Genomic DNA, 25618 nt, shown 5'->3' with positions numbered 1-25618 from the left:
TTACTAAAATATTCTACTCAAAACACGTATTATACACAAAATAAGTCTTTATAACTTGCACAAAAGTCATCGAAATGAAGTTTTACAGGTAGGAAATCTTGGGCTGCATACCTATTTTATTGCTGGTAACTTCAGAGATCCGGTAATGATCTAGTTCATGACAGATAACGTTTTTATTTCTCAGGACTACAAATGATTTTTACCACATATTATGCATTTTCATCACTCACTTACAATAAGTCATTCAAAATGGAACCATTAAAACATAGCTCAGTTTTCTCATCTTTAAATAAATCAGTAATCTTTGTGGAAAACAGCATGAAGTTTCCTCAAAAAACTCAAAAGTACAACTATTACCTGATACTGCTGTGCCACTACTAGTTATATATCCAAAGGAAATAAAATAATTATGTCAAAGAAATACCTGTTTGTTGTAGTACTATTCACAATAGTCAAGATATGGAATAAACCTAACTGCCCATCAACAAATAAATGGATAAAGAAAATGTGTCCGATATACACACAATGGAATAGTATTTGACCATAAAAAAGAATGAAAGTATGTCATTTGCTACTCTTTTTTCGTTGCATCATGTTCTATCTTCTACTCATTTTGACCAGTATTAACCTTAAAACAAACACACACACACACACACAAAAAGGATTTGCTCCGATAAGTAACTTACTCATGTCCATGCTAAATGGGAATGAGGAAACAAAGAGGAATTCAGGAAAGCCCTCTGGTACTCCCTGTCTCACTATGCCTAGACTGCCTTCCAAACTATGATCCTGCAAAAACAACTTTTAAACAAGATCTCCTAGTCCTTGCCATCTCTAAGGTTTTTCTCCATGGTATTATTCTGTCTCTAGAGGATTCGTCCCTGTCTTTGACCTGAGTAGTGCTTTTCCTTCTTTTAGCTCAGGGAGATCCTGCCTACCTCTTCAGGTGTACAGCAAGTCCACTGCTATTCTTCCTTAGTGCACTCATTTTCTTCATGATAAAATCTACCAGAATTAGTGCAAATTTCTTTTTGGGTTGGCAAGTATAATACAGTCTCTTACATTACCCTCTGTTTTTTACCACTGTAAAAAACACAGTGTGTTTGCAACAATCAGCACAATGCCTGGCTCCATACATATTAGATGCACAATAAATATTTAAGGAAAATAAGAAGGAACAGAGGGAGGGAGAGGGGAGGAAGAATAATTTTAAAAATTAAGGAAAAGGAAAATCAAAAAGGAAGCAGGGGTAACTTTGAAAATGAAAGGAAGAAACAAAGGAAAAGAACAAGCAGAAAATACAGAATTACAGAGAACAAGGGGAAAAAAGTATTAAAACTAGTGGGAACAAAGTTAAAAAAGAAAGCATAAAATAAAACCAAAATGATCAAGCCAAACCAGCATTTTCCCATGAGTATCAACTGACAATTGGACTGAAACAGGATTGTGACTGCCGCCAACGAAAAACTGTCATACAGATGCTTTCTTGCAATGCATGTATTAGTTTATGGATCCAAACTCATTGAGTCAGCATCACAAATCTGGCTAATGTTATTTAGAGCAGTTTTGCCCTTTAGGGTTCTGATTTAGCTGATAAATGTGTAAAACCCCTGTAGCCTGTTACCTTGCTATTGATCACACATCTGTGATGTTTATAGACTCACATTTTTCTAACTAAGCCCAGTACTGCCTTAAACCCATACTCTGATCCTGAGCTTTCTATACTAGAGGACATGACATAAATTTGGGTTGTGCCTTGGCCACTTCTACCTTGTACTGCTGGTGTCGTAGAATGCATATGAAAGACATTGATCTAAAGTTCTCTGCTGAGAAATGCATATGTGTCAGTAAATTTTGGATTACAGCCAAAGTCTGGTCTCATCTCCCCTTGTATGTAACAAATCTATGTCTTGAAGTTGTTGGAGGATATTCCTCAGTGAATTTAGGCAACAAATATGCAGCTGTAAATGAAAGCCTACCCCAAGGTCTTGTTTAAAATTGCAAACTAACCCTTGCTGCCACATTTGCAATCTCCTTTACCTGCTCCATCTAGTTCTTTATTGCACTGAGCATCTCTCAATGTATTTCATAGTCTTTGCCATTTATTATTTATTTGCTTCTCTTTCCACTAGAATATAAGTGAATGAGTTCAGTAATATCATCTATTTTATTCACCAGTGTACCTGTAACACAGCCTGTCACATAGTAAGTGCTTGACCCATGTTTTGTTAAACACTGATTCTATGAATGAATGAATAAATAAATGATGATTTTTGTTGGGGGTAGGGAGACAAGGAACAAAGATATTAACATTAGGACTTTTGCTTTAGAACAGCTTATCACTCAGTTGGGAAAATAAACACACATACACACACACACAGGAAATTGGCTAATAACTCCTAAGAGATAACAAACATTAATAAATACATTCACATGCATTAATAAATGCAATTGAGCCATAAGGAAGGCAGTTACTATAGAAGGAATAACACTAGACTTGGAATAACACTAGACTGGGGCTGAATCTTAGCTCTATGACTTTGCCATTGTATTCCCTCAGATACATCATTTAAACCCTCTCAGAATCAGATTCCTTGTCAGTGTGAATGAAGAATAATGGCTTCCTCATGGGATTCTATTGAGGATGAAGTAAGATAAATAATTTGAAAACCACAAGTTAGTATTTATTCATTGACGAATAAGAAAAAGCAATCAGAGGGGCCAGTGCTGTGGCACAGTGGGTAAAGCCTCCACCTACAGTGCCAACATCCCATATGGGCACCGTTTCGCCTCCCGGCTGCTCCACTTCCCATTCAGCTCTCTGCTATAGCCTGGGAAAGCAGTAGAAGATGGGCCCTTAGGCGCCTGCACCTTTGTGGGAAGATCCAGAGGAAGCTCCTAGCTCCTGGCTTCGGATCAGTGCAGCTCCAGTCATTCCGACCATCTGGAGAGTGAACCAGTGGATGGAAGACCTCTCTCTCTCTCTCTCTCTCTCTCTCTCTCTCTCTCTTTCTCTGCCTCTAACCTCTCTGTAACTTTGAGGAAAAAAAAAAAAGAAAAGGCAACCAGAATGGTCATTTTAATTGCCCAAAAGATCCCTGAGCTAACGTCAGATTAGGAATCCCAGTGTCCTGATTCTCAGCTCAGTGTAGCTGAAAACACAACATAGTGCCTACCCTGTCACTTGAAGACATAGTCCTGTGAGCAATTCTGTTTCTCACACATAACAAAAATTTATTATTTGTTCTAGAAAAGGAGCATCATTTCCCTGAAACACCCTCATTAGGCTCCACGATGTCTAAGCTCTGTCTCCCTTTAATCGGTTTACTTGTGAAAAAGCAATTTGCTTTACGATCTCTTTGCAGAGTCTGAAGGGTTTATGACCATGTGGTGTCAACAAGGAGCTCTGAGATGCTTTCGGTTCCATTTACTATTTTCAGAGTCTCCCAATTGTAGGAGCCTATTTATTCTGAAAAGACTGGAGTTTAAACATTAAATCTGAGCACCCCTCTTGCTTTTCATCTTACTGTCAAATGGAACAATCACTTCTTGTGGTCTATTCCACAGACAAAGCAACATCCTGTAAGACAATTTGATTAGTTCTAATAGAGTGTGTCTTTAATGATAACAACACATCACCTTCTCCCTTCACAAGGCTTCAAACAGGCTGCTGGGTCCACTTTGCTCAGTTTTATAGCCTTTATGTTAGGGAAAATAGAGCTTTCCAAGGGACTGACAAGTACGCTGGTGCGAATCTAGAAACATGAAACACTAGATCCAGGATCATGGAAAGGGTGTGCTATTTCTTTACCTTCAAGCTCAAAAATTGAGGCAGACTCAAGAAAAGAGAAGTTAAGGGCTCAGAGTCCTTACATATATTCATTATACAACCAATTGGCACCACATGAATCCTAAATTATGTTGAAGAGTCCCAAATAATACTGAGGGACAGGGCAGGAGATAAGATACACATACCTCAAGTAACTGGCTCAGGCACTGATAGAGATACCACCAGATTTGCTCATTTGTAAGCAGGAGATGGCATAGAGTCTGGCATGGCTCTCCCATCTCATAAATGCTGTACTCACCCTTGCCATTGCCATCATCTGAAAATCTGTTTTCTTTTCCTTCTTCTAATGGTCAGCTGGAGTTTCAGTCTTATTATTCCTCAGTAAGAATATAAGATGGCTTTACAAAGTTCATGCAAAATGGAATTAAAAGGCAGGTTTATTTTGGTGCAAAAATTCTTGAAATTCATGCAGCTTTTTCATAATATATTTTACATGAACTTTTTGAAATAGCCTTGTATTACTAAATTACAATTTTAGTGCTGCCCACAGAATAGCACAATTTAACCTAGTTCATGAATGTGGATCTCAGTAAGCAAACATGCTCATATCCACTTCTTTCTAAAACCAAGTACTTACTTAGGCCAAAGTGGAATTTACCATTAAATCTTTGGAAAAGGGCTTCACATTCCCCACATATTCATATTTCCACTGCTGCTCTCTTCTCAGCCCTCCACAAATTACCTTTTACTTCCACCACTCTACTGGATGTATTCTCTCAAAAATAAACATTTAATCTCAGAACAAGCATTTTCAAGACCTCTTCTTCTTAGCCCTGATGAAAACTCAAGAGAGACAACCTTCATTTTATTCTGAAACACTGCATCTTCTTAGCTTCTAAAATTCTAAGATAAGCATGCTTCATTTACTTTCCCTGAGTGCTCTTCTTTGCACCCTTGAACATGTATTGGGCATCTTCCAAGGTTTCCTTCTTTTGTAAAATTTTATTTAAGGTATACACATTTCATGTATTTCATACATACAGATTTAGGAACATAGTGATACTTCCCACCCTATGCTCCCTCCCACCAATGCTTCTACCCTTCCTCGTCCCTCCTCTCCTGTCCTCTCTCTTAATTTTTACAGTGATCTACTTTCAGTTTAATTTATACTCTAAAATTAACCCTACACTAAGTAAGGAGTTCAACAAATAGTATGAAGAAAAGAAACACTGCCCCTCAACAGTAGAGAGGAATCATAAACAATCATCAAGACTCAAAGTGTCAATGTCAATTCTTTACATTACATTTTATGTACTTTATGAGTTATCAGGGAAAACATATGGTATTTGTCTTTTTGGGACTGGGGCTTATCCACTAAGTATAATGATTTCCAGTTGTATCCATTTTGTTGCAAAAGACAGAAGTTAATTCCTTTTTTTACAGCTGAGTTGTGTTCTGCAGTGTATATATACTATAAATTCTTTACCCAGTCATCAGTTGATGGACATCTGGGTTGATTCCATATCTTAGCTTTCGTGAATTGAGCTGCAACAAACATTCTTAGCTCTGGTCCTTCTTCTCTTCTCTCTCACTTTCTTTTCCTCTCCATGTATCTGCTTTAGACTCATTAAATGCTGACAGTTTTTAGCTTGAGAACTTTCCCAGATAAGTGATTCTCATTCCTGACTTCCTGCTGGCCAGCATCATTTCAGTTGACTCATAGACACATCAAAGTCAATGTAATGAAGAATAAAATCATCGCTGTGCTCATCATATCTGTTCTTTCTCTGATATCTCCCAGACTTATTATGTAATCATTATTTCTCTAATTCCAACTTAACAAATGGAAGTAATGTTTTGCTCTTCCTTCCTTCTGTAGAAATGCTGACTCAAGAGAGACAAAGAGAAAGTTCCTCCCTCTGTTGGTTCACCCCCCAAATGGCCACTACGACCGGCACTGTGCTGATCCGAATCCAGGAGCCAGAGCTTCTCCCTGGTCTCCCATGTGGGTGCAGGGGCCCAAGCACTTGGGCCATTCTCCATTGCCCTCCCAGGCCACAACAGACAGCTGGACTGGAAGAGGAGCAACTGGGACTAGAACCTGGCATCCATATGGGATGCCAGTGCCACAGGCGGAGGATTAACCAAGTGAGCCATGGCACCAGCTCCTCACAGATGTATCTTTCTCTTTCTTATTCTATCACTGAAATAAGTAAATAAGCAATTTTTAATAAAATTACTTAATTTCCACTCACAAGGAATGCAACTTTTAAATAAAAAAGAAGAGTGTAAATGGGCCAGCACTGTGGTATAGTAGGCAAAGCCTCCACCTGTGGCACTGGCATCCCATATGAGCGTAGATTTGTATCAAGGATATTTCTCTTCTGGTCCAGCTCCCTGCTATGGCCTGGGAAAGTAGTGGAAGATGGTCCAATTGCTTGGGCCTCTGCACCTGGAAGGGAGGCCTGGAAGAAGCTCCTGGTTCCTGGCTTCAGATCAGCCCAGCTATGGCCATTGCAGCCATTTGTGGAGTGAACCAGAAGACGGAAGATGGGAATACCTTTCTCTCTGTCTTTTCCTCTCTCTATAACTGCCTCTCAAATAAATAAATAAAATCTTTTTTTAAAAAAAGGTATGAAATACTCTATTGAATTTTATTAGCATTTTAAGCAATCCAATCTAAGAATGTTTATAAATAAAATTCATTTTCAATATATTTCTCCACAAATTATGAGATAGGAGGAAATATATTCTGTTTCTTTTAAGCAATATAAATTAACACCTATTTCAAAAGCCATCAACTAAGAAACGGAAATTATACCTATTGCAAAAGTCATTATTTCCCTTTTATTATCAAATAAATTTTAATAAAATTATAATAGCACCTCAAAGTCTACTACCCTGTGTACTTTTTCCAAGCCTATTGGTTGCTGCCCATAACCCCATGGCCCTGCAAATCTATTACATAGCTCTCTATCATTTTTGACATCTGTGTCTTTACCAGTGCCCATTCCCCTACTGTGATTCCCTCTATACTGCCTACTAGACCATTTCCTAAGCACAATTTCCCACAGGCCAACATGAAGAGAGCCCAATAATACCTGTATAAATAGTGGGTTGTAATATAGCAGTCAAACCCTGGACTTCGAAAAATGTGTGTTTTATACTAAATAGGAGGTGTGATAGTACTTTGCTTCAGAGAAAAGGCAATGTCTGTGTCTTCCAAAGCTGGGTGCTAGACAAATGTCCTTGATAAGATAACCTGGAAAAAGGATAATAGTGACCTTGTTCATAATTTGGACAGAAACACAGGTGGCTTATAGAGAATGGTCTCCTAATACTGCTAGTTCTGAATATCTTATTAGACCTAAAAAAAAATAATATATTTCACAGTCTTACATTATCTCACCATTCTCCAAGCACATATACTTACACATAACATCTTTCTCTTACAAATTTTTATGTTTTCTCTACACTATTTTTTTAAGTAGACTCTCCTTTTACACTGTACTATACTTACATGAACTCACACCTTTCTCATCTATGAGGTTATAGATTCTCGAGTTCAAGATATAGAAGATATATGTTTATATTTCTAAGAAGAAAATTAGAATAATATATATGAAATGGAAAAAATGTTATAAAGTTAAAAATTAATGACACTGACTCAGAAGACTGAGAAAATTTGAATTAATCTATAAATAATAAAGAAATTAATTGAATTCATAATTTAAAAATTTTTGCAAAGATAAGACCAAGCTGAACTAGCTTCACTGGTAAATTATATGAAATAATCAAACAAAAATCAACATTAATTCTTGGTAAACTCTTTCAGAAAATAGAACAAGGAAGAATACTTCTCAATCGTTCTATGAGGCCAATATTACTATGGTACCAAAATGAGACAAAGACATCACAAAATCAACAAAATTATAGACTAATATCTCTTATGAATATAGTTGCAAAAACCCTAATATAATGTCAGGAAAAATACAAAAGCATATAAAAATATTACACACTATGACCAACTAATGAATGATTGTTTCTAAAAATGAATATGGTATAATATTTATCAGAGGAAAAAAAGGGCAATAAATGATATATGATTATTTCAATAGATGTAGTAAAAGCATTGGACAATTCCAACATCCTTTCATGATACAAACACATAGTAAACTAGGACCATATTGAAAATTCCTTAACCACATAAAAGGCACATATGAAAAATATGCAATATCATATTTAGTGGTATAATGTTAAATGCTTTCCTCCTAAAACTAGGAATAATATGATATCCACTAGAAGTTGAAATTTATATAAATGTAAAATTTTTGCATATCACAGGATGCAATCAAGAAATTGATGAGACAATCCACAGACTAGAAGAAAATATTTGTACATCATGTATCTGATAGAATCAGTCATGTATTGCTTAATGATGTTTTGGTCAATAATGGAACATATATACGATGGTGGACCCTTAAGAGAATACAGCCAAGTGACATCAAAGCTGTCTTAATTTGTGTCGGTACATGCTATGATGTTAACACAATGACAAAACTGCCTAACGAAACCTTTCTCAGGACATATCCCAGTTGTTAAGTGATATATGGTAGTATTTGTATCCAGAAAACAAAGATTTTTTACAAATCAATAATAAGAGACCAATAGTCCAGTTTTAAAATGAGCAAAGCATTAGAATAAACATTAACACCCCAGAATTATATGAATGGCTAATGATCACATGAAAAGATGCTTAACTATTAGGGAAATGAAAACTAGAACATTTCATCAGACACTACATATTTTGTCAGGCTACTTTTTGCCATTGAGTTTCCAGCTGGATTCAGACAGAAGACGTAAGGACACAAGAAAAGATTGATGATGGGGTATAGGTTCCCCTGTCTGCCTTCCTGAGGGGTTGTGTGTCAGATGTGTTCTTCAAACAATGGCAGGGCTTTTTGTGACTCTTTCCTGGGCTTACAGCTCCCATAACAAGTTCTAGTGATCATTCCCTCCACTTGCGACTTCAGACTTGCATCCCCATTTCTTTTCGGGGATACTTCACCACTCCTTATCGGTTTTCTTGATCTTGCCACAATTACAAGCACATAAATGCTTCATAGACCTCTATTCAATAACCCCTCTGAGTAGACCATCTATTTTGCAGTAGCTGGGACTCATGCAGCCATTCTGCATGAAAAAAAAAAAAAAAAAGATTTCCCTCATCTCACCAGGTATCTCTTCAACAGCAAGACCCGAGCCCCCACAGCCCCACAATCCCATGGATTTTTATCTTATTATCCCTCAAAAATTCCCTTTACCTAGGGAAAAGCCTCATCTCTGTGTTCAGGTTTTCCTGAGGACCTCTTATCTTCTCCATTTCAAGAAAACATAGCATAATCTAATCTCCTCATTGACTTGATTTGGAAGGTGGGGGCAGGAAGAAGAATTGAAGGAAAATTGTTATGTAGTTTCCTACATGTGAGCAGTAAACATTTTCAAAGTAGGGTGTACAGCTGTGAACAGTCAACTAGCTAGCAAACAGATTATAGCCAAGTAACTAACTAGCCTAACAGCTAAGTTACATGACCCTGAAAGTTCTTAGGCAAACAGGATGCTAGTGTCCAAAACAGCTGAAGCAAATGCCAGGAAGTTTGTAATCCTGTAGATACTCAGCCAATTAGAAACTGGGGGAGGGGCCCACATGCTAGGAAATAAATAGCTTACTATAAACCACCCGAATGTGCTGGCCCACCAGGCACCCAGTCCTGCAAGATCGTTAATAAAGCCTCACTTTTGCTGCACTTCCTGGGTCTGAGGCCATCCTTTGAGTGGACAGGTGAGGCTGCTTTTCACACTACATTGATATAAATCTTCCTTTGAGCTAAGAGAGCCCAGAAATTGATCCACATGTGAAGAGAAAAGGGAAACATTTTCAATAACTGCTGAAAATTTGCTCTTCCATGCTATCATCTATGCCACTGTTTCTAAGCTGGAGCCACTTTTGCCTTCTAGAGGATATTTGGCAATTTCAGGAGTTATTGTTTCATTACTCCATGGGAGGGTCTACTGGTATCTAGTGGATAGAAGCCAGAGATGCTGCTAAACATCTACAATTCAGTGAACAGCCCCTTTACAAAAAAAAAAAAATTACCCAACTCAAAACTGTTAATAATGATGAGTGAGAACTTTGAATCATGCTGCCCTAACTTGTTCTTTGAGCAGGTAAGAGGTTGTAGCACTAGTTGACTGACTGCTATGCTTCATCTTTTGGCTCAGCCAAATCCAAATTCCAATATGCCATTCAGAGGAAATCTTTTTTAAAAATTTTTAAAAAGATTTTAAAATCTTTTTTTAAAGATTTATTTATTTACTTGAAAGGCAGAGGTATATAGAGAGAGGAGAGATAGAGACAAGGAGAAATCTTCCAACCGTTGATTCATTCCCCCAAATGGCCACAATGACTGAGTTTAGGCTGGGCTGAAACTAGGAACCAAGAGCTTCATCTAGGTCTCCTCATGAGCAGTAGGGGCCCAAGCACTTGAGCCATGTCCACTGCTTCCCCAGATGCATTAGCAGGGAACTGGAACAGAAGTGAAGCAGCCTGGACACCAACCAGTGCCCATATGAGCATTGAAGGTGGCAGCTTAACCCACTGTGCCATAGCACTAAACCCCATTCAGGACTCTTTAAAGTAAGTTTATAATACCTAGCCAGACAATATATACTGCATTTTATTCCACAAAGTTTCAGTTAAATGGAACATCTTTTAGGATCCTCTCCATAATCTTCTGCATAGTTTTATCAGTTCTTTCCCAATTCTGCTTGGACTGTTTCGTTTCTGTTTGCATAACTATCATTCCCTCCTCACGTCCTTAGATATCCAAACTAAGTCAATTCTCTAAATCTTACTGAAAAACTTTCTCCTATATCAAGTCTCTCATCATTCTTACTTTCTTATTTCTGTCATGGAACATGGTCTCCCTTCTCAAAAATTTCTAGAGTTTTTTATGAAGTTTACCATCTTCTGTCTTATATTATGGTCATTTGGAAAACAAGTGTTCTCTAATACTAGATGATGCACCTCTTTTTAGGAGTACAATTCGTCTTTGCATTATAATGTTAAAAATTAGCAATTTTGAAGTTTATTTATCTTTATTTATTTTAAGGGCAGAGTGACAGAGAGAGAGAGGGATATTCCATCTTCTGATTCACTCTCCAGGCCAAAAGCAGGAGCCAGGAGTTCCATCCAAGTCCCCAACTTGAGTAATAGGGACCCAAGTACTTTATCAATCATCTGCTACCTCACTGTGTGCATATTAGCAGGAAGCTAGATTGGAAGTGGAGGCAAAACTCATACATAAGCACTTCAATATGAATTGTGGGTGTCCCAACCAATGACTTAACTTGTTATTCCAAAATACCTACTTCCAAAGTTATTTGGAATTGAACACTTACTCTGGGCCAGATATCATGCTAAGCACTTTTCATGGATTATTTTATTAACTACTTTATTCATATTCAGTAATAATATTTGAATGGTTAACTACTGTTCTAGCACAGGCACCAACCAATGGGAATAAATGCTAGGCTTAAACGACCAGTCCATCCAAATAAAGATGTGCTGGTTAGCATCATCCCAACTTATACACCACTCACTTTACTTCTTCTATTTTTTTTACTTGCAATTGGAATTCAATGAAACTTTTATTATATTTAAAAATCATTGCAGATATCACCTAACCTTAGCAGGAAATCAGGTCTCTCCTGTTCACCTCTGATTCCTCAGTAATTAGACCAGTGATAAGCACATAGAATGTGCTTGCAACTATTTGCAGAATAAACTAAAAACTTAAAGTGCTTTTATGTTTGATACATGCCAGATACAATATTAAATATGGTTATTGTATGATTTCAATTCATACAACTATGCTACCAAGAAGGCATTAGGAAACCTATACATAAAGAGGTTAAGTAATGTCTCACATATTGATGTATTGATGGAAACAGGTTGAGGCCAATTACATAAAACAGCTTAGAGGTATGGTGCTCATAAAAATCTATGAGGTGATACACACAAGAAGAATAGAGGAATGGCTGGAGACAAAAGCATTGGATAGCTCAAAGTATGAGGAAGAGATTCTAGTCCACTAATGCTGGATAGCCAACTTTTTGTTCTTTGATTTTTGTCTATGTTTTTTTCCTATTTAAATAAATAGTGAGTGAATAGTAATGGTAGCTGTGGCCCTAGGATATATTTCTAGAGCTAATAAAGAAAGTCACACATGATGCTAAAATGGGTCATTTAGCTCACATGTACAACAAACCAAAACATACAACTTTTTAAAGAGATTTATTTATTTTATTTGAAAGGGGCAGAGTTACAAAGAGAGGTTTACTCCCCAAATGGCCACAATAGCCAAGGCTGGACTGGGCAGAAGCCAAGAGCCTGGAACTCCACCTGGGGCTCCCACATGGGTGGCATGGGTCCAAGCACTTGGACCATAATTCTCTGCCTTCCCAGGTTCATTAGCAGAGAGCTGGATTGGAAGTGGAGAAGCCGGGACTTGAATCAGTACTCATATGGGATGTCAGCATCACAGGCAGCAGCTTAATCAGCTGCACCATAACACCAGCCCAGAGTGACAACTTTTAACCAATACGGTTAAAAAAAAAAAAAAGCCTCTCCCAAAATCTTCTAGAACTTTATGAAGTGTTTCTGTATTGACTATAAAATCACTGTGGACAAATATTACTTGGCTTCCCCTGCCAGGCACTCAGTGAGTGCACCCTGAGACTAATGGTGCACAATATTATCTCTTATTTGATGATTTAAGAACATGAAACTTCACAATGTTAGTCCTCCCAAAACAGAGAAATTGAGTGCACCTGTGGTTAGTTGTTCTCACTGGCTATTGTTTTTTAAGAATCATAATAATGCTGTGGTTTTGTTGTTGTTGTTGTTCGTTTTACTTCATATGATTCTTTTATGGGCTTTGTATTGTAGGATGCATGCAAATTACATGAAACTTAATCAGGCAGCTACTTTTTGAGTCATTAAAGTAGAAATCTGGACATCGGCTTAGTCAATGACCTTTTGACTAATCTTGGCTTATTGTAGCCAGGTACACAAAATGTTTCAATATTTTATCTCAAAAGCTCAGGAAAGTAGTTTTGGGTTTTCTATCTCCATTCTTTACTTTTGAACATTGAGCCCTTGTTGTTACCCATTGCAAATTAGATATATCACCTTAAAAATTTATTTTTTTTTATATTTATATACTTATTTGAAAGAGTTACAAAGAGATGGGGGGGGATGTCTTCCATCTACCGGTTCACCTCCTAGCTGTCTGCAATAGCCAGGACTGGGCCAGGCCAAAACCAGGAGCCAAGAGACTCATCTGGGTCTCCCATTTGAGTGGCAGGGGCCAAAACACTTGGACCATCTTCCATGGTTTTGCCCACACCATTAGCAGAGAGCTGGATCAGAAATGAAGCAGCCAGCACATGAATCTATGCTCATATGATACTGGTGTCACAAGCACAGCTTTACCCACTATGCCACCGTGCAAACCTCCCAAATTTATTTGCATCCCTTTCCCATAAAGCAAATTCCAGTTTCTACTGTGTGGCTTATGTACACAAGTCTTTCTGGGTTGTAGATAGACCTATTATTATTAACTTGTATGACTGATACTTTTGAACTTCAGTCTGAGATATTTGTAATTTAACATTCAAGGGCAAAAAAAAAAAAGGACCAAAATGAAGGATCTCTGTGAGTGAGATCCCAGTGGAAACAAGGGGCCATCAAAGAAGGAGGTACCTTTCTCTGAAGAGAGGAGAGAACTTCCACTTTGATTATGGCCTTGTCCAAATAAGGTCAGAGTTTGTGAACTCAATAGGCTTCCATAGCCTTGGCAGCTCATGACAAGAGCCTCGGGATAATTACTGACTTCATAAATAAGAGTGTCAATTGTTAAATCAACAACAGGAGTCACTGTGCGCTTGCTCCCCATGTGGGACCTCTGCCCTTAATGTGTTGTACTATGAGAATTAACGGTAAAACTAATCTTCAAACAGTACTTTATACTGTGTGTGTCTGTGTGGGTGCAAACTGTTGAAATCTTTACTTAGTATAGAATTGATCTTCTGTATATAAAGATAATTAAAAATGAATCTTAATGAAGAGTAGGATGGGAGAGGGAGTAGGAGATGGGATGGTTTGTGGGCAGGAGGGTTGTTATAGGGGAAAAACCGCTATAATACAAAAGTTGTACTTTCGAAATTTCTATTTATTAAATAAAAGTTTTCTATTAAAAGGGGCACATTCCCAAGAGTGAACCAAGATTGTTTTTTTTTCAGAGGCCGTAGGACTGAATTGTCCCAGATTTTTCCAGGGCATCTCTCTAAAGTTGATCTTCTTTATCTACTTCTCATCTGGAGCACCTTGGTGTGTTAGAGTTCTCCAGAGAAAAATAACAGCTAGCATAAACTCACATATGTGCACATACTGGGTCAAATTATTGTGGAAGCTAAGAAATCTCACAATCTGTTCTCTGCAAGCTGCAGACCCAAGGGAGCATGGGATGCAGTTCCCATCAGACTATAGAAAAACAATGCCTCATCCCAGCTCAGCTTGAAAAGAGTAAGGCAAAGAGAATAAAGTCTACCTTGCTCTGTTTTTATTCTATTCGGGTCTCCAATTAATTGGATGAGACCCATTCACATCGTGAGGGCCAATCTTCATTACCAACTCAAGTATTAATTTCATTCAGAAACACCCATACAGACATAGAATAATGTTTAAATATCTATACACCCCATGTCCCAGACAAGATGACAGATAAAATTAACCATTGCATTTGGGTTATTTAAGTTTCTGAAATTCAAGAACATGTCAAAGCTAAAGGAGCATTGATCTAGTCAGAACTTAACCTTGAGAGCAAGGCCAGAAACTGTATTTGCATATCTCAGTAATCTTCAAACTCACATCACACAGCACAGTTCTGAGCGCATTGTTGGCACCCAGTAGATGTTGAATCAGTGACCCTGTGCCTTGTAAGTTCAAGTAAGCATTTTTTTATTATTATTTTGTGTTAACAAGGTAAAATGCCTACATTACTTTTTCTTACCACATGGCTCTCTAAAAACCAGCATCTACATCAAATGGTAACAATTTCCATATGGAATTCTACACAGAAGGAATACACGATACCAGCAGCCTCCTAAATGTTTATTTTTCTTATAGCATCTATTCGATATGTTCAGAGCAAAATGGGTTTCATATCAAGCCTTCAGCAGATGCCTCCCTAAACTAGCCATGACCTCCTTCATATCCTGCTTGTCAATTTGCTTATTAGTTTAATAGAAAATCAATGTTACAGAATCATGGGGTTTTGTTGCCTTACTCTTCTCATTTGGCAGGAAAAATTTATCCCTTATTAAGGGCAAATTCAAAGATACAAAATGACAACATTTCCACCCAGTTCTTATCTGAGCTCTTAGCAAGAAATAAAAGTAAATACAAATGAATACAGAACTCCCATCAGGGTACAAGTTTGCATATTTTCTACGCAACTGATTTTTTAATCTCTAAAGAACAGTAATATTTTCTGTTAATAAATGAATACAAAAATGATCCTTGAGCTTATGTTGGCTCCAGACTATATTCTTGGCCTGTCAAAGCCACTAAGTTATCTACAAAAAGCCTCCACCAAAGCTTTCTTGAGCACCAAAGCTAAGGATAAAAACCCAGGGAATTGCAAAAGATAGAGAAGTAATAAAAATGGCCCAAATTGGACAAGCTAAATCTTCTAAATGTTGCCCCCAGGAACTCTAAACTAGTTGTTGATTCCTTTACAGCCCAACTGGGAAGGCATATGGTTAGTCTAAGCTCACGAAGAGTTATATTATCAACTGCAGGGATCATATTAACAAAATAACTTTAACTTGATAGAAAATCCATAAGCCTTGTTTGTAGAAAATAATACAGCCTCTACATGTCTATATATGCAAAGGTGCCTACAAAGTAATACAAACACTCAACTCTTAATTCTACAAGTCATCATCATTTGGGGTAAGATTCCTTTTAAGTGCAGAATGGAAGCTATCTCATACATTGACTATTCATCTTTCATTTGTAGCTTTCAGAAAAGTACATTTAAAAACTGTGATTATTTTCTCAGTTTAATTCTGCTTGACCTCATACAGCTGTCAGGTTAAGAATGACTGACAAGAAAATTAAGCAAAGACAGCCAAAATCAAAGAAAATAACAAGAATTTTAAAGATTTGAATTTTAAAAAAATAATAACCTTTCTGACTCATCCCACACGAAGCTGCCCAAATGCTCACTCACACGCTAGGCAGGATGTGGATCACCTGAGTGCTGGCCTCTGTCAACCCCACTGGGGAGCTGCTGTGATACCACCATGGTAACAGAGAAGACACTGTCAGTGCACTACTTTAATTGCTCAATTAGAAATTATGAAAAAGAAAACAAAAAATTATTTCATGACTATCATTAAAAAAAATTTAACCCAGGGCCAGTGCCATGGCTCACTTAGTTAATCCTCCGCCTGTGGCACTGTCATCCCATATGGGCGCCGGTTCTAGTCCCGGTTACTCCTCTTCCAGTCCAGCTCTCTGCTGTGGCCCCAGAGAGCAGTGGAGGATGGCCCAAGTGTTTGGGCCCTGCACCCAAATGGGAGACCAGGAGAAGCACCTGGCTCCTGGCTTCGGACTGGCGCAGCGCGACGGCCATAGCGGCCATTAGGGGAGTGAACCAATGGAAGGAAGACCTTTCTCTCTGTCTCTTTCTCTCACTGTCTATAACTCTACCTGTCAAACAAATAAAAAAAAATTTAACCCAAGAAAATTGGAATTCAATATGTTAAAAATTATTTAGACTACTGATCCTAGCTGAATATTAAGTTGAAAAATCCCAGACTCCAGGGGTCTCTAGCTCTCTTCTCTCACTCATCAAAGTGATTTTTTTCCATTCCCACTGCTTTTCAAATCTATACACAGAAGATTCCCAAGCTTACACCTCAAGCCAAATCTACTTCCTTGGGTTCTAGACTTGCTTTTCCTTCTACTTTCCATCCTTTTATGTGTGATACACATCTTATTGTAAAGATGGCCAAAATGGACAACTTGATTCATTCACTTTTCCACCACTGCTTCTCCTTAAATTTTCCCAATTTCAGTTACTCCACATTCACCTAAGAATTAAGCTAAGGGGCTGGCGCAGTGGCTCACTTGGTTAATCTTCCGCCTGCGGCGCCGGCATCCCGTACGGGCACCAGGTTCTAGTCCCAATTGCTCCTCTTCCAGTCCAGCTCTCTGCTGTGGCCCGGGAAGGCAGTACAGGATGGCCCGGGTGCTTGGGCCCCTACACCCGCATGGGAGACCAGGAGGAGGCACCTGGCTCCTCGGCGCACCAGCCATAATGACCATTTTGGGGGTGAGCCAATGGAAGGAAGACCTTTCTCTCTGTCTCTCTCTCCCATAGTCTAACTCTGCCTGTCAAAAAAAAAAAAAATCTCAGGAGTCATCCTTGATTACTTTCTTGTCATGAAATGCAGCCAGAGATCCTAAGCATTCTATCTCCAGACTAGGTCTGAAAGCTAATATATCATGCTAGTTTGATACAACAGAATCTCTATCCTAGACCTCTTTGGTGTCTACTAATTAGAACCCATTTTCTTCCTTATTTGTCCATGGTCCAGTATAAACATGGAAATTCTACTATTTTCAGGGCAGACACTGGTTTAGAAATGTACAATGTTAATTGAAAATGAATCTTAATGGAGAACGGGACTGGGAAGGGGAGAGGGAGGAAGAGGGGGAGGGGTGGGGGTGTGGGTGGGAGGACAGGTATGGAGGGAAGAACAACTATATTCCCAAAGATGTACATATGAAATGTGAATTCCTTAAAAAATAAATTAAATAATAAAAAAGTTAAAAAGATTGATTAACACACCTATGTTCCAAATCAGAGTGCCTGGGTTTGATGTTCTGTATTTTTAATAATCACAAATTAGACGTACTAATGGCATCTAGAGGGTGTAGGCCAAGGATGTGGCCAAACACCATACAATGCACAAGAAAATTCCCCATTACAACAAAAAAATCATCCAAATCAAAATACAGACAAAAAAAATAAACCGTAGTCTAAATATGGGATTCAGGATCCATTTGTCTCACCTGGAAGGGTAGGGTTTTAGCATCAGCAAACTCTGATGGGAGTAGTCACAATCTTTTGTTTTGTTTGTTTGTTTTATGATAATGAGAAAGGGAAGAGAAGAAACCAAGACCAACCCAAGTGGAAGTTTGACAAGTTAAAGCAAACAAAATATTTTAAAATACTACCAATCTTAGGATTCTGTCTACAGTCAAGATCTGAAAGTGCAATATTAATAAAAAAATTTTAAGTGTTTCACTTGGTTCCTGATTTTCTTTAATTTTTTTGCAGTTTTAAATTCTATCTAATGAAACAACTGTAGTTCTTAATAGGAAGGCATTACTGCTTATAAAGCCTTCGAGTATACTCTCTTTGGCAACTGGAAAAGCTTGATATGGTTTAAAAAGGTCAAAATAGTTTACAGTCTTTTTATGACACACTGTTTGGGATTAAGAATGTCATTCCTCAATCATTTGGCTAAGTCAATGTGTAAATACCTAATATGAAAAACAGAAGCCTCATTTGGGCTATACTTTATTGACATTTGTCATTGATTCTTCCATCACTGTTTCTTATCAAGCTATTCTTGCTAATTACTGCTGGCACAAAACTACATTTTACATTTTCTTTCAAGATTTTTTTTTTTTTACCCAATGAATGAAGAAGAAAGGATATGTTCAAAGTACTAATGCATTTTATTACTCTTCTACTTGCTTTTTTTTTTTTTAGTTATCATAGATATTGGGACGCATTTTGTTATCCTTATTGTTTTCACATCAATAAACTTCAATTAAATGAGGAAATAAAGTCAAGATACACAGTTTACCTAGGAGCTTGTTTTAGGCAGATAATAAGGGAATAATAGTAATAAGGGAAGAGTCACTTTCACCAAATTAGAAGAAAATGCTTTCCACGCAAACAATATTGAAATGCAATAAATATGAGAATGCACAGTAGCATGCTCTCTGGATATACACACCCTCTGCTGCATTCTGAAAGGAAAAGACCCTGACAGTGTTGCTGTAAATCAACCAGATATTCCCAAACAACACATTTCAGTTGGAGAACTGGGAGGAGAAGGAAAACAAAAACTCATGTACTGAGTAGTAGTTATGCACCCAGAAAAATGTAAGAGGCACTTTACATATGACATCTCACTTGAGGAAGAACAATGGTATGCACGCTGTCAACAAGAAAAAACAGATGAAAGAAGATCAATTAGAAACGTCCATGTCTTTCTTGGTGTTGATAGGTCATTGACAAGGCAATATGCCTAATCTTCCTAAGAGCTTTGAGGTTCAAAATTCCAAACCATATCCCACCTCAGCACCCAATTATCACATGAACTGAGCAAGAAAATCATGATTACTGTCATTCTATGGATGAGGAGCTTGAAACTCACTGATAACGAGCAATGCTGCCAGGACTAATCAGCTAATAAAGGACAGAATCTGGAGACAAGAAAGATCTTCATTGCAGCAACCATGCTACCTCTGCAAACACTGTTCTGTTCTGAACATTAATATTAATGTTGCTATATTGTGCCATGTTATGTGGAAGGGGTTCTAAAATGATTGCATAAATCTGGCTCTCAGTACCTTTTCTGGGCAAGAATCAGGAAATAACTACTGGTCAATGTGTTGCTCCTTGGAAGATGTGGCAGGGATGAGTCAAGTTTATTTTTGGTGGAGCTTGATTTGACAGATTAACCTGAGTTGTAAATGTTTCCACCTCTCCCCCTGAACTTGCTCCTTCACATTCCCCCACATTATCCCTTTCTTCTCAGGTCCTGCTTTTCTCCTCTTGCCATAGTCTCCTCACTTCCCTATTTTATTTCTTTTTTTTCAATATTTAACTATAAGAGTAAAGAAAGTTTGCATGAAAAGCATTTTCTTCTAATTCAGTGAAAGTGATGTCAACTGTTCCCTTATTACCTGTCTAAAACTAGCTCCTAGATAAACTGCGTATCTTGACTTTATTTCCTCATTTAATTGAATTTTAATGATGTAAAAACAATAGGAGGGGCCAGCGCCATGGCTCACTTGGTTAATCCTCCGTCTGCGGCAGAGTTCTAGTCCTGGTTCTAGACGCCGCGTTCTAGTCCCAGTTGCTCCTATTTCAGTCTAGCTCTCTGCTGTGGCCCGGAAGGGCAGTGGAGGATGGCCCAGGTGCTTGGGCCCCTTCACCCATGTGGGAGACCAGGGGGAAGCGCCTGGCTCCTGGCTTCAGATCGGTGCAGCACCGGCCGTGGCAGCCATTTGGGGAGTGAACCAACAGAACGAAGACCTTTCTCTCTGTCTGTCTCTCTCTCTCTGTAGCTCTACCTGTTAAATAAATAAATAAATAAATAAATAAAACAATAGGAATAACAAAATGCTTCCAATATCAATGGTAACTAAAAAAAATTGGTATAATATTTTTATTTGGGTACTTAGACATTCTCTAGCATACATCAAGCATCTTTAGATGGCCATATTCTTAGAGGCAGAAATCCACTTAAAGCAAGGTATCCTAAATGGAGATTTTAACTAGAGGTAAAAACAGGACCCTTGCATCAGTTTGCATGGAAGCCCAAAGGCAGCAGTGCCAACCACTCCTGCACAGCAAAGAAGGACAGAGCCAGCCAACTTGGACTGATGAAAAGTGTGTGAGAGAATTGCGTTTATGACCCTGCTCCACAAAGTATGTTAGAAAGGCCATGAGCAGAGATGAAGAATGGCAAAAGAGTTAACCTGAGATAGTTGTCAGTGGACTGTGGCAGTTTCCTTCCCTGTCGCCATTATGGAATGCTCCTTGTCACCTGCCATCAAGTGAAGGGGTAGGTGTCAAAGTGACCATTCAAACCACTCAGGAAGAGCAGGCTTTTCCTAACTTGATCTTAAGGAGAGGAATAGAAGGGCAGCCTACCAGAACCTTTATCTTGTAGTTATTCTTGAGACAGCTGGAAGCAAATGAATTGAACCAGTGCCCATATGGGATGCTGGAGCTTCAGGCCAGGGCGTTAACCCACTGTGCCACAGCACCGGCCCTGAAGTTCAATGTTATTACACACATTTTACAGATGAGAAAACTGCATTTTAATACATCCTCATATACCTACAAAGTAACAAGGTAAAAATTCTAAGACCTTTCATTTGGCCTGCAGTCCATCTTCAACAGGAGTGACATGAGGTGAAGAATGTAACTAGCTGACTTGAAGACCCTTTCCTTTCTTTAAGATATATTTGTTTGCTTGTTTGAAAGGCAGAGGGAAAGAGAGAGAGATATCTTCCATTCACTAGTTCACTCTCCAAATGACCACAACAACGAGGTCTGTGCCAGGCTGAAGTCAGGAGTCAGGCACTCCATTCAGGTCTTCCACATGGGTGGCAGGGGCCCAAGTACCTGGGAAATTCTATGTTGCATTCCCAAGTATATTAGCAGAAAGATGGATTGGAAGCAGAGCAACCAGAACTTGAACTAGCACCCTGATAAGAGAATGTTGGTCTCAAAAGCAGCACTTGAAGATCCTTTCTAAATCCGATATGTTGTTAACCTTTATCTCATGATGTCAAAAACATAAATTTACTTCTATAAAGGAAATAAAGCATAGCAGAAAAGAAAATGCCTATCTTGCTTTATTTACATAGCCTAATGCTTGCAAACAGCCCAAAGTCTCTCCATGACAGAAAGTACTATAAATGCATATAAACAACATAAAAGACAAAGAAAAAGCTACTATTGTCTAATCAATGAAGAATGACAGAAGTTTTGTCATTTGTTTCTTTTTTTTTTTTTTTTTTTTTTTTTTTTTGACAGGCAGAGTGGAGAGTGAGAGAGAGAGAGACAGAAAGGTCTTCCTTTACTGTTGGTTCACCCTCCAATGGCCACCACGGCTGGCGCGCTGCGGCCAGCACACTGCGCTAATCCGAAGCCAGGAGCCAGGTGTTTCTCCTGGTCTCCCATGTGGGTGCAGGGCCCAGGGACTTGGGCCATCCTCCACTGCACTCCCGGGCCACAGCATAGAGCTGGACAGGAAGAGGAGCGACCGGGACAGAACCCGGCACCCCGACCGGGACTAGAACCCGGTGTGCTGGCGCTGTAGGCGGAGGATTAGCCTATTGAGCCACGGCGCCAGCCTAGAATTTCTGTCATTTGTGTACAAACATGAAATTAGTCATGTATTAATAATAGCCCCACTGTTGCTCTAATTTCATTTATACTCATTATTTCCAAGCTTCATGAAAGACATAGCTTTTTGACCAACTTTTGGACAAGAGTTGTCAAAAAGGAATTTTAAGTCATTTTTTACTCCACAAAATCAACTTGAATATATGGAGTTAATTTGAAATCTCTCATAAACTCACAATATCTCTAAAGAATACATGATAACAAATTAGTTTGAAAGCAAGCCTTCTGTCTACCAGCCACTAAATTAAACTTGAACAGCAAACTCTTTACTCCTTACATATTTGTGATCGGTTCAGAATATTAAGGTCTCAGAGAAGGAATATATTCATAGGAAAGAGAAATACAGAGTTTGTACCTAATAAAAAATAAGCAGATGAATCTTCTCACCTATTGAATAATGCAGGGTCAGCACCCTTCTCAGCAAGAAGTAACACTTGGTTAGGAAATTGTTGCTATTCCAGTGTCGAGTGGGATGACAGGACAGATGTGTAAGTCTAGCATGTGGATTCTAGACAACAGTCACAGAATTACTTGCAAAATGCTAAGTGTTGCATATGTATTTGTTCAACGAGTATATTCCAGTAATAGCAATAGGGACAAAGTTAATACATTTTTTCTAACTTGGAACTCTAAATCCAAGTTTTGATGCCAGTCTTCCATAGACAGTAGCTCCAAAATTGAAAGTAGTTTCTTCATTTTGCAAAGGAGACACAGTGCAATGTCTGTTTACTGCCCCACCAATGGGAATGTAGTTGGTTAGTCTGAGATCATGGTTTGGACCTTGCTGTAAGCTACTCTTCTATGATTTAATGGTCTTAAAGGTAAACCATTTGACAGTACCTTCTTCCATCCAGAAGTTTCCCTTCTGTTAGTATCAGTTGTAAACACGTAGCTTTAAGTAACCAGAGACCTAACTCAATGTTATTTAAGTACTCAGGAAATCTACCAACTCATTTAACTTAAGGTCCAAAAGTAGGGTGGCTCAGGTTGTCTGGAATCCAGAGCTTCTGGTCAACTTCTCTGTGACACTCTTGGCAAGCATCATTCTCTCTGTTTTAGGTTCTCCTCATGGTGACTGATGACAGTGACAGTGCTAGCTCTGATGATCACTCATCATAATTTCCAGAGGTAGGGTTTTGTCTTGTCCAAGGACACTCTCTTCAGACATCAAAGCTCTTCAAGAAGTCAGCCTGCTTTTCCTCATTAACTTGAATTGAGTCACGCACCCATTAGTAAATTAAATTCTGTTTCCAATAACATACTGTAAACCAATCACTGGTTTGGTCCTGGCTTCCTAAGTATCAAAAATGGATAAGAGGGGCAGGCATTATGGCATAGCAGGTCACAATATCACCTGTGATGCCGGCATCCCATATGGGTACCAGTTCATATTCCAGATGCTCCACTTCTAATCCAGCTCCCTGTTAATGGCCTGGGAAAAGCAGTAGAAGATGGCACAAGTATTTGGGCCCCTGCCACCCATGTGGGAAACAAAAGATGAAGCTCCTTGCTCCTGACTGTGCCCTGGCCCAGCACTGGTCATTCTGGCCATCTGGAGAGTGAACCAGCTGATGGAGGATTTCTCTCTCTCTCTCTCTCTCTCTCTCTCTCTCTCAGCTTCAAAATAAATAAAAATAAATGTTAATAAAAAGTGGATAAGGGGGCAGGCTTTTTTGGCACAGGAGGTTAAGTCACTACTTGCAGTGCCAGCATCCCATATAGGAGTGCCAGTTTGAGTCCTGGCTGCTCTGCTTCTAATCCAGTTTCTTGCTAATACATCTGGAAACCAGCACATGATGCCCCATGTAATTTTGGTCCCTGCCATCCATTTGGATAACCGGATGGATTTCCTGGCTTCTGGCTTCAGCATGGCTTAGCCTAAATGTTGCAGGCCACTGGAGAGTGAACTAGTGGATAGAAGATCTCTCTCTCTCTCTCTCTCTCTCTCTCTCTCTCTCTCCCCCTACCTATGTCACTATGCTTTTGATTGAATTAGGAAATAAATCCTTTTTTGAGTAGAAAATACTGGGATTTAACAATAAATCAAGCCAGTCAATCCCTAGTGCTCAGGATGGATTCACGTAGGTGGTATTTGGGACTGTAAATACAGAAAGGGAATCACAGAACTATAAGAGAGAGGAAAGAAAAAGGATTCTTTGGTAGACAACCAAAAGAAAAACATGACCAACTTGGAGAACATTCTCTATCCCAAAGGGAAAACATTCAAGCCTTTTATTTCTAATGGTTCTTTGCGCTTCCAGGAGGATAGAGTATGTGTTACTAAATAGCATGGTTTGCACAATCCTATTTGGTCTTCCTCAAAAAACAGGAAAAATGCATAACATGTCATATTAAAGATTTCTTTTATTCTTAGGAAACACACAGGAGCTGCACGAAGTTTATTGAAATAGAATTAAAAGATAATGCGGAGGCTGACATTTGTCCTAATGGCTAAGACTCTGGTTAAGATGCCCACATGCCATTTCAGAACACCTGAATTCAATACTTGTCTCTGCTCCTCACTGCAGCTTCCTCCTAGTGCAGACCCGAGGAAGCAATAAATCATGGCTCAAGTAGTTAGGTCTCTGCCACCAATATGGGAGACTTAGAGATTTAGTTTCTGGCTCCCAGCTTCAACCTCAGCCTAGCCCGACCATCACAGGCATTTGGGGAATGAACCAGCAAATAGGAGTTCTCTCTCTCCATCTCAATCTCTTTCAATTTCTTTTAAATAATAAATGTTAAAAAAATTATTTAAGGTAATGCAAAATTTCTAGGTACTTTTAAAACCCCTCTCATATATAGTACGCAACTATACTTATGTGTGCAATCTGTCATTGCAGGGGTAAAACATTAAATGAAAATTTCCACCAAACTGAAAAATTGCTTTAGAACCCTAAGTAGGCAGCAACTAGTATTAGATGGAAGTCAGGATATGACTTAACAACACAGATTTTAGATCACATGATTTGTTATTAAAATATTGAATAAATTACATTTTTCCCATCAAAGAATAAATCTAAGGTGGTAAATGACACTTAATTTAAATACTGGGCAGCAATGTGTGTTCAAGTGGGCAAAAATAAATGAAGACTCAAGTACAAATAAAATGCAATTCTCTTAGGAGGAGTTAGAAATCAAAAAGCATCAGGGCCGGCGCTGTGGAATAAGAGGTAAATTCACTGCCTGCAGTGCCAGCATCCCATATGGGCGCCGGTTGGAGTCCAAGCTCCTCCAATTCTGATCCAGTTCTCTGCTGTGGCCTAGGAAAACAGTAGAAGATGGTCCAAGTCCTTGGGCCCCTGCACCTGTGTGGGAGACCTGGAAGAAATTCCTGGTTTTTGGCTTCGGATCATGCAGTTCCAGCCATTGAGGCCACCTGGGGAGTGAACCAGTAAATAGAAGCCCCCCCACCTTCTGCCTATGCCTCTCTGCCTTACAAATAAATAAATCTTTTTTTAAAAAAAAGAAA

The 25618-nt window shown here is 38.7% G+C and overlaps 1 long non-coding RNA gene across 1 annotated transcript in view; it reads right to left on the bottom strand.

Annotated features, from left to right (window-relative positions):
- The window catches only part of LOC127492783 (uncharacterized), a 576898-nt gene that overhangs the window by 161177 nt on the left and 390103 nt on the right, over positions 1–25618 (bottom strand). The window lies entirely within an intron of this gene.

The sequence above is a fragment of the Oryctolagus cuniculus genome, chromosome 14, assembly GCF_964237555.1.
Source record: "Oryctolagus cuniculus chromosome 14, mOryCun1.1, whole genome shotgun sequence".
Taxonomy (NCBI): Eukaryota; Metazoa; Chordata; class Mammalia; order Lagomorpha; family Leporidae; genus Oryctolagus; species Oryctolagus cuniculus.
The sequence above is the reverse complement of the archived record's forward strand: the minus strand, read 5'-3'. Positions and strand labels throughout refer to the sequence as shown.